Genomic DNA, 6,000 nt, shown 5'->3' on the forward strand with positions numbered 1-6,000 from the left:
GATTACATCCTTGGTATCACGCAGTGGTAACAAATGGGTGAAGTCTAGAGGAGAATCTGTTCTTGCAGGCATCGAAGTCTCCAAAAGAGATTTCATTGTAACATCACAGGTATAGATTTTTCTCTAAAAATTTTTTCTGGAAAATATTACCTAGAAGGAAGCTTTAAAGAAACTCTAGAAAACAATCATTCTAAAATACAGATATCTCATTTTTCGCATCTAGAAAGTCTTTTCAAAGCACTCTCCTTCAGAAGCTCCCAATCACACTCGTCAATACTCTCCAACCCATCCATTCGACTTGACCCACAATCTCACAACAATCGATAATTATCGCCTCTCCCTTGCAATCACACTTTTTCCCCAGACTCGTCAATCGAGAAGCCTCTCTTCCAGAGGGTTCCTTGCGTCCTTACGCAACCAGTTAGAAAAGGCTTTCGACCCAGAGGTCGACAATAAGTCACGATCCTCGTTCCTAGCTGCAAACGAGCAACAGAAAGAAAAAAGGAGTCCCTCTTAATGAATCTAGCATCTAATTAAGTTTACAATTAGAATGACTCGACGGTCCGCGAGATACGTCCGACAGACGTCTTCAGCTTTCTCGTGTTCATCGAAAACGTACCTCTCTGCTTCCTCCTCGGTACAAGCTGAAGGACCCTCGTCTCCCGCGAGATCGTATCGCGTTCTCGTGGCTAGCTGTAACGTCGAGGCCTCTGGAGCCTCGAATAATCGCACGCAAGCGTACATACAGTGGTGGAGTCAGCACGTTAATAGAGAGAGGATCGCGCGCTCCTATGTTTGTTGAAAGCTCCGTTAAACGTTAGAGCACCTGCGAGAGCGGCTATTTATTTCTGATTTGTAGACTGGCTGATGGCGCACGGAGGCCTCGGTACACCGTTTCAGAAGACAGGGACAGTTCCTTTTGCGGGATTCGAGGTCGCGATCCGGGGAAACGCTTCTTGTCGGACGAAAAATAACGGGGACAAGATCGACTTAATGAAGGGGAATAGGGAAAGCACGAAAAACGAGCGGAGGCACTTTGGGAGAACTAGGATACACTCAGGGATGTCTGAATGTTGAATCAGTAGATTTTCTAATGCTTGACGTGTGGAGACAGTGGCAGAGAATTTTCACGTGTAGGATAATTCCAAGAAAAATGGACTCTCTGGGTTAGATGGACTATGCAAAACAGATCTCACAATTTTTTATTTAGATTAGTTCTATGGGGTACCTAACTGCAATATTTTTTAGAATACCTAAATATCTTGAGTATTTTAGCCTTTTTCAGGGGGTATTCAGACCTAGACACTCATTTTTGAGGCGACTTTGAGAATTTTGTTTAGACTATAGCCTGTAGAGTGATTTTTAAGTTATTTTAGGCACTTTTATAAAAGTAGATTAGGTACGTTCCCTTAACAAGAGTTCTATGGGGTACCTAACTGCAATATTTTTAGAATACCTAAATACCTTGAGTATTTTAGCCTTTTTAAGGGGTATTCAGTCCTAGACACTCATTTTTGAGGCCACTTTGAGAATTTTTTTAGACTATAGCCTGTAGAGTGATTTTTAAGTCATTTTAGGCACTTTTATAAAAGTAGATTAGGTACGTTCCCTTAACAAGAATCATAAAAAAGTTTTGGGAGATCATATTACCTCCATTCGGTAATATTTGCACCAGAGTCCAAATACTAAACTACCTGTCCAAGCATAGAGTCTCCTTGCTCCACATTCAGTCCTAAATCCAAATATTTGATAACCATTCTACCGATACTGGGCTAATATTTGCTCCTAGCATAGAGGATTCCCCTGTCCATCGACAACACACTCGGTAATCCTCATCACCATCCCAAGAGATAAATCATTAGTCCTATTGGAAAGTGCACAAAGGTTAATGGCAGCCACAAAGGCGCGTGAAATTTCGCAGAAGTTAGACTGTCAGTTCGCCTGTCTTTCGTCAGAACCGTTCCATCGCTCGAGTCCACTGAGAAATTGATCGTTTGACAACGCCGCGATTAGTCATTACCCGTCTCTATTCGAAACAGGTATCTCTCGCATAAACCAGCTCCATTGACCGACGTGCTGCCTTGATTGCGATGATACGGTATAATGACAGTGCTGTTATCGGTGGACCCCTGGAAAAATGGAGACCGAATGAAGCCATTAGCCGAGGGGTCGATAAGTTCCTCGTTCGCAGCTCGAAACGGCCTGTTCTCGATAGAGTTTCAAGTTTCTTACGTAAAATGTAAGCGATAGGAGAATTACTTAACAATTGTTCGATTTCCTCTTCTGGCTTAGGCTGCACTTTCATCGACGAAAGTTGCCCCTCCGTGACGCACTTTTTCGCTCTGGTTTTGCTCATTCCTGCCTTTTGGACTTTAGAGAAGTCGAACAAATCAATTAGCGACTCTTTATTCGTCGATGGCATTCCAGTTGACGAGATAGTGATTATGGCTGGGGCTGGCAGGTGTGGTTGATGGTGGATGGTCGATACAGTAAGAGTGAATTTGACGATTAGCCTCCCTTCTGAGGCATCTTTCTTTAATATATGGCATGGTAGATTATTTTCAGTTTTCCTGTATCTTTTTATTGTATTTTTTTAAGAAAAATTCAATTACTCGAGACATGTTTTTACGAAGAGAAAGAGCTGGGACGATGTCGAACGCGAGGCAGATTCATAAACAATTGGAACTGTGTCGCCTTTCGCTTCTTTTAGATCCTGTTTGTCGAGCAGAGATTCGTAAGTGCAGGTTTCCAAACAGCTGTACTTATGGCATTTTGAATTAAAAAGGCACAGAAGAGTGTTTGCTATACATGGTAATTATGTACGTGAAAAGTATCGCAAAAGTGCATTCACTAAAATAATAAAATAATAAAGAAGTTCATATAGGTACTATAGATAGCTGATATGAGCCAATTGGGAACGATAAAAAGTATGTACAGGGTTCTATATCAATTTTAGAATTTCCTGCAAAATATCTTGCATGCACCTTGCAAAACTTGTTCCTATGAGAGAAAATAATTGTAAATAAATAATTTAGATATCACATTTGCATATCTACCTCGATAGGAAATGGCCAAAATGGTCATTTATGTCTTGATTACAGGCATAAATACGTCTCATCATGGCTGACTGGCTGCAATAGACAACTTTGTTTGCTGCAGTGACGAAGCACCATGATGCTGTCAACTGGCTTTATATCTGCGATTATAAATCAGAAAACAGTGACACAATTTCAAAAAAATCGAGTTTATCTGCAAAATAGTGTTGCCAGAATTTTCAGTCCGCCGAGAAAAGACATAAAAATAATCTAAAAAAATCTCAGAGCTGAACGTATTCCTTAGAAATATATTACGTATTATTTCTGTGGCACAGTTTATTGAAACATAAATCCTACTGAATCCCTCCTAAGAGAAGAAGAAATTTCCCTCTTAAGGTCAGCGCTCCTTCACGATATCCGACCAAGCTAAGTGACGCTCTACGTGAGCGGCTCTAGTCGAATACATCTAGCGATCTCTTTGCACCATTCCGGAATGGACGGTGCAGAGATTCGTTTCACCTTTAGGAATCGCGCACTGACCTCCTGAACTCGATGGTCGAGGAGAAAATCCACCGATGGAACCTGACCGACCAGTTTCAGAGTGAAAAATGCGAATCGCGCTTTTCACATGAGCTCTGCGATGCCCGAGAGGATTCGAGCCGAGCATTGCTTCGTGGAAGTCAGTCGCCAAGAGTTAAGCTATGTCTCCACTAAGGCAGCATGAGGAATTGCTTCATCGAAGACAGCTTTAGGGAGGAAAATGCTCGGAGCGACACGAATGGACGAAACCTATACGAATGGGCATAAAACAGAATTTTTCAGTTTTATTACTTAATGATTTTCTTTACAATTGATGTTCTACCTTTAATTATAGGAGAATATTTGATATTTTGAATGGAACGAGACGAAAAAATGGTGTTGCATAGAAACCTAGAATTTCGTAATTAAAAGCCTTCAAAATGGTGACTTCTTCGTAACCAAGCCTCCATTTTAACACGCTATGCGCTGTGAGCAAACTTTCACGCAGCTTCCCCTTTTCTGTACTCCCTTCAGCACTCCACTTTTGTCTAATAACCGCTGACCATTTCTAGCTACTTGACACGGTCTCCCCGATGGCCCCTCGAGACGAAAGGGAACGAGAGGCTTTTAACTCGAGGAGGTCGCGAGAGTGATCAAGCCTGACAGCTCCGACTCGTGTCGTCTGAGCTGGCAGTTGTGCAACCAGTCGTATTGTAATAACGATATCGATGTCCCCGCGTGAAACTCGAGCCTTCAAACAGAATTTCTCGTTTCCTTGGCACTCTAAGAGGCAATCGTAAAATACAGAAGGAATGAGCGGAACTATGAAGCATATTCTAATCTAAAAAAAAACTAAAACCAGGCTTAAATAAACTGAAAATGTTAAACATTCTCCTATAATTGATAGTAAAACTCTAATTATGAAAATTCAGTACAGTAAAAAATTTTCTAATTGTATTTTATGCCCATTCGTATCGCTCCGGTGACTTTTCTCGTTAACGACACACATCCACTGAAGCAACTAAGCGAAACTTTTTCTACACAGAATGTTTCTACGTATACAAAGCGCTGTTATAAGTATTAAGTACACAGTCGAGCTGATCCCATTCTTAATGGTTCACCTTTTAAATCGAGAAGTCGCGAAACGAGTAACCTACGCGCAGCGCGTGATTGCACAATGCTAATGGATCAAGTTCACGCAGTCGTCGAACAAAATCGGCCGCAGCCCGGTTTCTCGTCGCGACTGCTACTTGTCATACATCCCTTCTTGTCACATACGCGAATTTCGCGCTGAGAAATCGCGACTCATGCTCGCCTTGCTTTGTCCGCTTCCTCCCGTGCTAATTTTACGATGGTGACGCGCTCAGGCTCTCGTTTCGAGCAGTTTGCTCCACTTTCACGCCGATATTTCCGCGGGAAAAATGGTGGACGCTGCGTGGGAAGCTTTGGTAACATTTTTTTATCGGTAATTTTATTGATTTAATAAAATTGTTTTGAGTTTGTGAAAGCATGTAAAGGAATAGTAGAGAGATCTTTTTTTATGGTTTTATTCTGGTACTTAATCTGTTGATTATTTAAGCAGAGGATCGATCTTGAAATCCAGTTTCCCCTGATCGTCAGGCGTCGCTATTTATCTTGGGAATAACTCAATTATCGATCAACTTGCGTTTAATTGGACCGAGAGGACCTTGATTGCTAATCCCTCGCGGATAGTCGCAGTTACCCTCCAGGCAGCGGTTAATTGCTCGCGAATACGTTTCCTTTAAAGGACAGATCATACTCTTAACTGCTGTTGACACGTTGAGCGAGGGTTGCCTCGTTAATGCTGATTGCCCTGTAATTTTCGCCCTTTTTTAATCGTGGCTAGTCGATGGCTGTGTACCAACCCCTTGCATTCCATTAGCTGCTGTAACTAAGGTAAATGTCCAGGTAATGTCCTAACGTTAATCTTATTCAATTTTAAGCTTCGATTCTAAGGTATTAGGTAACCTAATTAAAAATAAAAAGTAGTGTCATAAAATAGTATCCTCTGTTTCTAGGACCTCATAACTAAAGTACTGAGACTCACAGTTTGAGGCTATTTACTTAATGGAACATTTAACATCTTAAGCGTTTAGGTATTGGGGCATTTACCTTAAGCGCTGAGGCGTGAAAATGGATGTAGTCGAGCTATAAGAAGAAATGAAGATAAATTAGTGAAGTAATGGGAAAGAAATGAAGAAAAGGCAGAGAAGAAATAAAGGACTGGCGATAAAATCTAGAAGAAATGAAGATTGAATAGAAAAGAAATTGAAGAACTAGACAAGAAATAAAGGAGAACTATAGAAGAACTAAGGAAGAAATAGTGAAGAGATGCTAAAAAAATAGAAAATAACTAGAAAAGCAATAAATCAAAAATGGAGGAGTAATAGAGAGGCTATAAAGAAGGAATAGCGAAGAAATAAAG

The 6,000-nt window shown here is 41.0% G+C and overlaps 1 long non-coding RNA gene across 1 annotated transcript; it reads right to left on the reverse strand.

Moving 5' to 3' along the window:
* Window positions 1-2,629: 2,629 nt before the first annotated feature.
* On the reverse strand, window positions 2,630-3,755 carry LOC143181819 (uncharacterized). The gene is made up of 3 exons (XR_013002347.1): window positions 3,576-3,755; window positions 3,057-3,196; window positions 2,630-2,713 (listed from the first exon to the last, which is right to left on the reverse strand). It is a non-coding gene; the product is annotated as an uncharacterized LOC143181819 (long non-coding RNA).
* Window positions 3,756-6,000: the final 2,245 nt, after the last annotated feature.

This window comes from Calliopsis andreniformis, chromosome 7 (genome assembly GCF_051401765.1).
Source record: "Calliopsis andreniformis isolate RMS-2024a chromosome 7, iyCalAndr_principal, whole genome shotgun sequence".
Classification (NCBI taxonomy): Eukaryota; Metazoa; Arthropoda; class Insecta; order Hymenoptera; family Andrenidae; genus Calliopsis; species Calliopsis andreniformis.